Source organism: Pygoscelis adeliae, unplaced genomic scaffold (assembly GCF_000699105.1).
Source record: "Pygoscelis adeliae isolate BGI_AS28 unplaced genomic scaffold, ASM69910v1 Scaffold286, whole genome shotgun sequence".
Taxonomy (NCBI): domain Eukaryota; kingdom Metazoa; phylum Chordata; class Aves; order Sphenisciformes; family Spheniscidae; genus Pygoscelis; species Pygoscelis adeliae.
Window position 1 is genome coordinate 2,568,918 of NW_008825076.1, and position 10,780 is coordinate 2,579,697.

At 38.2% G+C, this 10,780-nt stretch overlaps 1 protein-coding gene across 1 annotated transcript in view; it reads right to left on the reverse strand.

Moving 5' to 3' along the window:
* Positions 1 to 3,245, reverse strand: part of FAM65C (family with sequence similarity 65, member C) — a 45,277-nt gene extending 42,032 nt beyond the window's left edge. The window contains exons 1-3 of the mRNA XM_009326749.1: positions 3,177 to 3,245; positions 2,512 to 2,592; positions 2,340 to 2,417 (exon numbers count right to left, since the gene is read on the reverse strand). The gene's annotated coding sequence lies outside the window, so the exon portion shown is untranslated. The remainder of the gene's footprint in view (positions 1 to 2,339; positions 2,418 to 2,511; positions 2,593 to 3,176) is intronic.
* Between the last annotated feature and the right edge of the window lie 7,535 nt (positions 3,246 to 10,780).

The following is a 10,780-nucleotide window of genomic DNA, read 5'->3' on the forward strand; positions in this document are numbered from 1 at the left end:
AGGATACATATAGTGAAGCGAGCAGTTAAGCAAAATGCAGTTTAAACCGACTACACTTATTTTTAAACCAGATATTAAAGTTTTGTCAGTCTGGTTCTGCCTAGAAGACAGCTTTGGATTATTTCAAGCCTAAACAGAATTACAGCAATACACTTTTGAAAATTATAAAATCAGAAGAGTGAAACTTGTGTACTGACTTCTGGACATAGTTTGCCCAGGAAAGACTACAAAATCTACAATGATCATTACTCTATGGAGTGCCCCTTAAACCTATTTCAGCCTAAAAAAGATAGCTTAGCAAAGAGTACTGTTTCAAGTGTTTTTTCTAAAGCAGTTATTTTCCTGGAAGTTGGGTAGGGAGAGCTCACATAAACAGTTCTGACAACACATCTCTAAAGGAGAGTGGTGACACCTTCCATCAGAATAACTGATTGCAGATCTGCCTTGGCCTTTTTAAACTCCCTTTCTTCAGTCCTATGTTTTTGTTACTGCTATTTAATTCAAATATTTCACAGTCAGCAAATAGAAAGAATCTGTTTGGGCATGTGAAAACTCCCTTTTGATATTCATTAAAGGTTAATAAAGTTGCCACACTTATTTCTTAAATCAGAAGTATTTCTAGCAAGACTAGAAACTGATATCTCTAAAGTGACTGAAATTTGTAAACAAGAAAAAAAATTTCTACATTAGAAAGGAGCAAAAAATAGGTAAGTTATAACCAAAATCATACAGTAAAAATAATTTTTAAAATTAATTAGTGGTAGAAGAATTTTTCTTTGGAGGACCACTGTGTGCTGTGACATGAAGTCAGACTAGTGGTAAGCCATTGAAAGTGCACTGCCTAATCAGCCACATGTTTACTTTCCCACTTATCAATAACTGACATTAACAAGACTTCTGCCAGAGATAACAAATTCCTGGAAATGTCAGGCTCTTCTACATCACCCAGCCCAAGCACAAGAGAGCTACTCACTGGAAAAAAAAAGGCAGACATAACTGGAAGTGCTAAGCAGAAGTTGCTCAGTAGCAGGATCAGTTGAGATCAAACCGCTTCAACATTTAGGCCAAAAGCTAATCTAATTTTAAGATCCCTTGAAATCTTATGAATATCATCAATAAACACAGCGAGCCACTCATGAAAATGCCTTTCAGTTTTGTGCACAAAAAGATCAATCAGCTCTCTTGTCTCAAACTTCTTCAAAGACTGTGAACCCAATTGTTTGTTCCCTGAGGACTCAAAGCTTTTACTGCAACTAGCAGTCACATCTGCTTAGTGTTTCATATTTTTCAGCATCACAAGGAGTTTTTCTTAGACCTTGGACTGCTTTACTCAGCATCTATGTGTAAGTACAACAACAAAACTCCAACAGAAGAGATAACTGAGGTCTTCTGCCAGTTTGTTTCTACCTCTCTCCCCAAAAGACACAGGCAATCCTGGCAAAAGGAGTATTCTATACGCGTATTTTGCCAACATAGCTAAATCTTTACGGGTTTCATTTTTTAACATTCTTCATAACACTCACAGCTATGCCAGAAACTTTGTAACACAGATCTATACAGTTACACAAGAAAGCTTTGTTGTTTTAATACATCTAGTATAGTTTTGAAAGGTATTAGTAGTCTGCAGATAATGTAAAAAAATCCTTCGATGTGAACACCTTCTGTGTATCTACACTACCAGCACCTCACTGCTATCAGAATATCGGTGTTATTTACTACAAAAGTTCTCCTAGAATGAATGGAGCAACTCAGCAAGCCTGTGCTTTCTATCAGCATAGTTACAACTACCCCTCAGACTTAAAACAATTAGTACTAACACATGCACAAGTTTACGGTGCACTATAACTGCTTCTATACTTGCATCTTTTGCTAATTCAGCCATGTTGGTAAAAGATACCATTTTTCACAGTCCTTACCCAATTTAGCTGAGGGCAGGAATCTGTAATATAGACAGGGATTTAACAGTTGTAGGGAGGGGCTTATTACTTGTCTCTAGATACTACAAGGACTTTGCTAGTACAGATGTACTGCTATAAAGCATCAGGGAAAAGAATAAATTGTATTAGCATATATCACTGCCATAACAATACAGCTGCAGAAGCTTTTAATATCATATGGCTATATCATTAAAAAAAAAAACCTCAACTGAGATGAAATTATAGCAGTACTACATTTAAGCACAGAACAAAGCTTAGTATGACTACATGGCAAGTGTAGAACAACTACAATTCTCAGTTTATAAAAAAATTTGTGGGTTAGTTCTTCATGCCTCATAAAACAAGACTTATTTTTGTGATGTAAATTGACTTAGTCTATGTTACCCAGACTCTATTACTTACCTATGAGCCAATTATAATTGAGACCACTCTTGCAGAATAGGATCGTGAGGATCGTGTCACTTCACAAAACTGGGCCCCCTGTAAGAAAGTTCTCTTAGCTCCCTTTCAATGTGGAAGGAGTGAATTGCAATGCTAACATGCACACTGACTCAAGAGTGTGAAGAGCTCTTACGCAAGACCAATGAGCAAAAGACTCAAGGTATCAATCAGTTCACTGTACATACTGATCCTTAGTTCATCAGCTCCTATTGTCCTAATAGAACGAGGACAAACAACAGTCACCTTCAGAATGTGGTACGTAGGGAAATGAAAGTCAGGTTTGCATTAAATTATAGTTATTAGAGCTGCAGAGAGATCTAACACAAAAATGGATGGCCAAATGCATAGTCTATATGCACATAGCTGTTGCTTGATTGGTAATTTAAGGAGTCCTGGTGGTGGATGAGATCACCAGCAAAGAACTTTAAATTTCAGGACAACACACAGGCAAAGCAGTTAAATATCACAGTATTGTGATGACTCCAGTGATATCGAAGGCACAATGTGTGCACTGATCTGCTTTCTTGGCGTCAGACAGGCACGATTTGTGAAAGACATAATCATCACCCATCTTGCCAGAGGAGCCTGAGATCATGGCAGCAGTGTCCAGAATGCTGAAAGGTGCTATAAGCACAACAGTGATAGGCCTTCCCATTAATGAGGAACCATGCCTGGCTGGACAGGCAGTAGATAGAACAGTATGTCCCTGTGATGTTCTATGTCCCCTGGCAGTTTTCCCACACTTGCAGTATGACCCTCCAACCATCAGCGCATGGATCATTGATCTCACGAACTCACATTTGTGATCCTCTTCAGAATTGTCGTTGAGAATGTACAGCCCAGAGAACTTACTGGCAGAAAAATCACTCTTGGGTGATCTTCAAAATTCAGAAATGGCCATTCAGATACAAAACATACATGTTGACAAGTGATTCCAACAATATCCTAATTCAGATCTAGAATTAAATCCAGATCCTGACACAGTTACAGCAGCAATGGCACACAGTGCATTCGATGTTATAATAGAAAAATGGTGTTTTGCTCCATATGACTTGGCGTACTCAAGAGAGATATTTTACAATAAGCTACAGTTTTACTGTATTGTAAAGATAATCTGACAATTACAGGTCAAAGTATACTTGCTTATCGCTTTAAATGAAACTAAAAGCAGTCAAATTTGTACACATATGGGGGAAAGATTCATCATGTATTACTACAGCTCTGGAGAAAACAAGCTAGGCTGGGCATACGCAGAAATTATGTCTAGACTGGAGATCTTACCAGAAGATGCAGTGCATGTTCTCATCCAAAGCCTTCTCCTGCAGAGCACATAGTCCTTAGACTTGTGTTTTTGTTCTTGAAGAGCCCAAGCTCAAGCAATTTTGAGATACTTTGCACTGCTACTTACTTGTTTTGCACTTCCGATGTTTGTTTGCAGGCAGCTGGGATGCCTGTTTTTCTAAGGTTATTTAAATTCTTCTTTATTTGTTAACAAATTATGTTGGTTGCACAACACATTGGCATGTGAACACTTCAGAAAAAGGGAGGGGCACAACTCAGCCTCAGTGGAATTAGGAACAAGATCCAATGACTTCAGCAGAGTTACACAAAGGATAGCTCTATTGTTTCATTGGGAGTTGTGGTTAATTAAAGTAGTATTTCCCGTCAGTTTTCTACATGCAGGACTCTCTTCAAAGGTTGCATTACCTTCAAGATCACTGTGTGGGCTTCCATTTCAGACAATGAATAACAAAAGCCTAGTGGCAGATTTTCATAAAGTCTGGGCATATACTATTGTACTAAAAGTATGAAAAAAGGCACACAGTAATGTGCAGTTACATATATCTATACAACAAATATATAGTGATGCTGAAGCTGTGATGTTACTGATGGAATTAAACCGATGCTTTTTTAGACATGATCCATCCATTTTAACTGCACTTTTGTTTTATCTTCCATCGTAAAAAACAGATAACTAACTTGCTACAAATCAGTTATCTTCAAAACTTTAAAAAAGCCTGTAAACTTTCTGTATAGATCAAGTATTAGCCACATTTTCACACACAGTTACTCAATATGTACACTCTGTTGCAATAATTGCTCAAACAGTTGCATATGCATTTGGAATACCTCTCTATGTCAAATCTTTTTGAAAACCCTGGGCCTACTATTTTAACTTTACAGATCCCATCAAACAAAATCCTTCCTTATAATCCAGAGAAACCTCCTAAACTCTTTTTGTAAAATTTTAGTTGCATAATGTAAAAACTGCAGAAATTCAGCGCACCGATAAACTAAAGGTTATTTACATTGTATTTTGTCTGCATTAGTAGAAATACAAACCTATTCATGCTAACACTAAAGCAGTAAACACTAAGATTTTAAAGGACACTGAGGTCTTTGAATTGCCTCCCTGTTTGTTTATCTGTTGAGTCCCAGTATTGGAGAATGATTTTTCCCCCTTCAGGTCTGTGGCAATTTAAATAATAAAACAGAGGTTATGTCAGTGCAGAGAATTAAGGAAAAAATGTAAGTGGAAAGTACATCTTTTTAAAATGCACTTGAATAACTCAAATGCAGCTGAACTGACATTATTCAGACTTTCCAGTCTTATTCAATACTGGATTGAAACCAAGCACAAGAAATTTCAAGCCCAAAGGAAATTTTTAAGGAAATTGTAAGTACCTATATTTCTAGTTTACAATGTCTGTTGTCTGGGAAAGCTCTACCACCTAAAGAAAGACTAAACTATCTTCTCATGGGATCAAACAAAAGGGATGTGAACTAATTAAGGGGACGTTTGGATCAGCTTGCAAACGTAAGGACTGATTCAGCCCTAAAGAGCACCCAAACCAGAAACCTGGATTCAAGTATCTGTGGTCTTCTAGTGAAATATGGATGCAGATTCAGATCCAAATTTTACACTGAAAGTTCATTTCTAACCTGGGCAGACACAAGCTCTAGGCCCAGCTCTGCGTTCCTTCCACACCCAGAGTTGGAGTTCTGCCTAAATACGGAATGCAAGAGAGAAATGAATTTCTAACCTTTATGGCAGATCTCGTTTGGTGATGTACGTGCCTGTGAACCTGCCAAAACTCAAATGTGTGACATGGTATGCAGTCTAATTCCAAAACTGATAGATTTCAAAAGATTACTCTTGTAGGACACTGAAAATAAGGTCGAACTATTTTCATAAGCATAAGTAACTGTTTCTAACTCTAGTATACCTGGATATATTCTGATTCTTCTCTTATAAACAATTTTCTTCAGTGGAAAAGTGAAGATCCCAGATTTGTATAAAAAATGAGTAACAGGGCGAATAAATTATATATTTCCAAACTGAGGGACATTCAAAAGTATGGCTAGATGAAAAACCGTTTAAAAAAAAAAACTCACAGAGGGAAAATAATAAACAAAACAAACAAACAAATAATAGAATAAGGCTTCTTGGCATAACATTGCGTGTCCATTGTCCTCCAAAATCACAGGGTAGCATTATGCATACAGATGCATACAGTAAAATTTTTCCATCACTCCGAAGAGACACAAACCTCACACTGGCTTTTGATAAGATAAATGCAATTATGTTTCCTTCAGCTACCCAGACAGCAGTATTTCAAAATTTGCAGGGAGAAAGACCTTCCAAATGCATGAATGACAAAGAACTGTGGAAACAAGTCTCTTTATGTGTAGATCTTGGCCTTTTTTAAATTCTCCCAGATTTTTCAGTCAAGTTTATATGAGAAATGCCCACCAATGTTGGTTACAGATGCTGCATTTTATGATACATCTATGATAAAATTGAAATCCCAGTGCAGGCACAAGTCCATCGGCATTTTTGTTAGTTTAAATTAATTTGGTCAAAAATCAGCATAAATTCTACAAGAAAAATCTCTTTTTGCAAATAAGATACAATAAATTGTATCCACATCTGGAGAGTTTCTGACACAATTATTACATGCACCAACCTCTTCTGCTATAGCTGTGGCCTTCCTGCGTGTTTTTCTTGTTATTCTACCCCAAACAGTATGCAAAACTGTAGGATAAAGATGCCCTTCTGTGGTCAGAAGAGTGAAAAGGTAATTCATGTTGCATTTTGTTCAGACAAATATTTTCATAATAGTTGAGAAAAGAATATATTGAATAGAGTATCCTGTGGCAACTACTCTCAGAAAAAGAAATACTAGCTAAACTCAAGGGCTTTGCCTGCTTTAAGGCTACACAAGATTAAATCAAAATATTTCCTATATACATTCCCTCTTTTCATCAGCGTGTCAATTGTAGTAAGTAAGAATGTGCTATTAATTCTCAGCATCAAAATCTGGGATAATTTTATATAGTCAAATGTTTCCTTACTTTCACAGAAACAACTATTGCTGGAAATATTTTCCGAAGCATGTTGCAAGTGGAGCTAAGTAAATCAGCTAGCACACTGCACACTTGTCAAGGAAAAAGTTTCTAAAAATGAGTCAGGATTTAATAAAAAATGTCTCTGAGGTACGTTACTCATGCCCATAATAGAATATTTTTCAATTTTCAACCCTATATAGAGAATTTAAAAATGCTAACAGATGTATGAGACAAAAAAAGCCAAATTCTCCCTTATTCTCTCCTGTGAGCACATGTAACACACATAGAAACCAATGAGACGCTCTAAAACATGAATACTGCTTTTACATTTTCCACTAGAAAGACAATTTGCTTGCAGTTCCTTCTCCCTTTAAATTGTTTCTGTGGCAACACATCTGGTGCTATAATTCTGGGCCAGAACATTAACTATCCTGAAAGAAGAAAGTTATGTCGTTGTTCTGGTCTGCAAGAATGTGAAGCAGAGAGAGATCTGCAAATACATGTAATCAGATAATCCTTTTCACCTTCATAGGTGCACAGAATACTAGCTGATACTTATGCATAGCTTAAAATTAGAAGTTTAAAAATGTTTCTACAATGGTTAGAGAAAACTCTTGTCGTGAGCCAGCTTTTTTTAAACAAAATGACGAGTGCTTTGTTACCACTGTTCCTACCATATGAAATAAGTGAGGAAAGTATTCAGCTAAGAGGAACAAGTTCATTCCCTAATCATAAATATAACTCTTCCTATGTAATGGAGAAAGATTGATACTGATTTCTTATCATCTCGCCGGTTCTGTGTAAACATTACTGTATTATCACCAGATATCTCACAAATAAGATATGTCAGGAGCACATAGGGCCAGAATGTCTGAAGTGTCTGTTAAATTCAGGTGCCCCTACTACCCATACTGAAACATGCAGCCCACAGCTCTCTGAGCTGTTGAGGACCAATAGATTTTACTGGCCTTACTTGAAATTATAGGAACATATTGCCACTTAATGCAAGTCTTGGACATCCCCGCTTGAGCATGCCAGCATTCTCAGAATTTGTAGTTTGAACAATTCAGTTGTAGAGAAAGGACAGAAAAGCAAGAATAGAAGCTTACAGCCCCAATTCAGTTTGCTAAGTCAACAAGTGAACAGTTTTTTTAATCGCTAATAATCCAGACAAGTCAGTCTGAAATCTTAAAGTCATACTATATGACTATAATCCAAAGCAAGTTATTACAGGTATTTTACAGTGCAACTGAGATTGACACATCAAGATATAAACTCCACCATGGATCTTAATTCATGATACAAGGGCCAGAGCAATTTGCAAGGGATACTGCATTCACTTAACTCAGCCTGCAGTAGCAAGAGTTAAAAAAATAATAAAAGTGGATTTTTGCTACTCCATCAAGCAGATCAGGGATGAATTAATGGAAAGAACATATCTGATGAATAGCAAAATATCACTGACACAGTTACTTTTCCAATAATAATTGCATTTTAAGTTCCCCATGAAACAAATTTTATCATTTAATTTGAAACAGCTAAATTCAAATCTAGATCAGTCACATATAAATCAGTTTGCTAACTAACAGTATTTTCTGTATTAGTGACAAAGAAGACAAGATCATCTTGGTGTTCTGATCCTCTAAATTACTAATGATTAAATGCATTGATTGGCTGAAAACCAAGTTTTTTCCCTAAAAAGTTGAATTGAATAAAAATTATGGTTTTCAGGCATTCTGTCTTTGAAGACATACTGGTTTAAAGCAATTTGTGCTCAGGGAGAATAAACTGGCAACAGAAATGGAAAAGTTTAAAAAAGTGGATAAAAACTGGTATTTCATAAATATGTATGTCCCTCTTGTACTATTAGAGGTGCCATCTTATGATCAGAATTAAAAACAGGACCTGGAGCACCTCTAGTCATTAAAGGCCAGCTGATGTCCTTTGCAAGACTTGCTGTCTGTATGATTTTGGACTGTCACCAGCCAATCACCTTCCAAAATCCAGGTCTGGCCAATAACAGTCTGGATAATTCAAGCCTGTCTGTTCCCTTTTTCTCAGCCTTTTGGCTAAGACTGAGTGTGTATATTTAACTAATATTAAACCTACTATTTTACATAAAATATCTCCTTCACTTCCAGTCTAGCCTTTCTATTTATTCCATCCAAATGGCACAATTAACAAACCTTGTGAGACAGTTCTCACTCCCTTGCTTTATCTTTTATAACTTTCTATACACAGAACCTCCATTTTGTGCTGGTACACTACAACTCCACATTATCGCTCCTCAAACCCCTGAGAAAAAGACACATTAAAATCTTAACTTTCTCCTCGCTGTAGACAGAGTCTGGTTTCCCTTTCTAGCCATAATGGCTCTATTCCACTTCTCAGGTTCTTTATGAGGATATTGCAAAGGAGTATTTGTGAAGGAATTAGCTGTGGAAGGGAATAAAGTGGTATTGGTGGATCTGCTATTACAGGGTCCCAACTCCCTGCCTGGATTGCTCCTAAGGAACCCAGGGCTAGAGTGAACATTGTAGAGCAACTGTACGGCTGCTCTTTGTCTTGACAGAAGGAAATCATCTCATCTTCATACTACCCCTTAGGGAATACCATTACATAACTCACTGTTTGGCCTATATTTTCCTGTTCTTGGCTCCATGCTGTTAACAGAAATACCACTGCTTCACTGCAGTTACTGACTGACTCGAGAATCAAGCACTAGATAGGGACGCGGGACCTATCCTTTCAGAGTAGCCCTTCAATTCCTCTAAATAGTATCCAGAGGAAAATTTTATCAAGCTAGTTGTTCACTACCGTATAGCATGTGTTGTATCTCATACAAGTTTCTCTCTAGACCTGGGGCATAAAGAGGGCTCGGCCTGCCATTCAATAACAGCTCCGTCCCATTTTGGCAGGTTTTGTGCAGCTTTTCCTGCACTACTACATGTGGTGCTTATGTCATCCACTCTGCAGAATTCAGAGCAGCAGCATGTAAGTGATCAACTGCACAAGAAATGAATGCAACGAGAAGAAGTTTCTAATGTGTGTGTTCCTTTAGACACCACGTCTTTCTCAGATGTTATCTCTCCATCACGAAATGTTCCCTCAGACACATTTTGCGTTGTTTACTACCCTTACAAATGGTCTTCCTCTACTTTTTTTTTTTAATTAAGGTCTTTCCAAAAAGAATACGTAATGCCCCTCATTAATAGGTGTAGCTCCCATTTTACAGCTGTGAAAACACAGGTAGAGGCGGATTAAGTCTTGATCCTAACAAAGGAAATGACTGAATCAGGAGTTTTGAGTGCTGGTGCTGTACCCTGACTCTGGTTCAATACTCAAGAAATGGCTCAAGAAATATGTAACCTTATTTTTCAAATTCCTTCAAGTTTCTTTAGTTGATGAGCAACTCGATTTCCATATGGCCCAACTTATTTAAAACACTTTTTAAAAGGGGAAATTAAACTCTGTCTGAAGCAAAATGTAACTAGGCTGTGACCCAAAACCTCAATTCGTATTTATGAGCAAATAAAACATAATCTTTGCACAGACAAAAAGAGTTAACTAAAATATAACCAGCCTATACAATGATGCCTCCAAAACGCAAACCCTACAGGATGGCATAAACATTGTCCTGCTCCTCTTACTTTTCCACCTGCTCCAGCCAGGCGTTCACCTCCCAGGGGCTTCCTGGGTGTTTCCTGGTGTGAATGTGTTTACCCCTGGATAAAAAGCTACCGCACCTCTTTGCGCTGGTGCAGCCTCTGCAGGAATATCAGCATCCTTCGAAGCTTGCCTATTTGCAGATGCCCGCAGACTCCTAAGGAGCCCACCCCCCCACAGGTGACATGCACCCCCATAGGTGATATGCTCCCCCTCTCGGTTCCCTGCAGCTCTCACCTACCGATGCCGTGCCGGTGCCTCCCCGTTGCCTCGCGCGTCTCAGACACCCGTCTCACTGCCGGGTCCCCAAAGCGGCGTCACCGACGCTCCCCTGCCCCGCACCTCCCGCCGCCGGGCAGGGCGGGGGTCGCGGCCCGCGCTCCGCC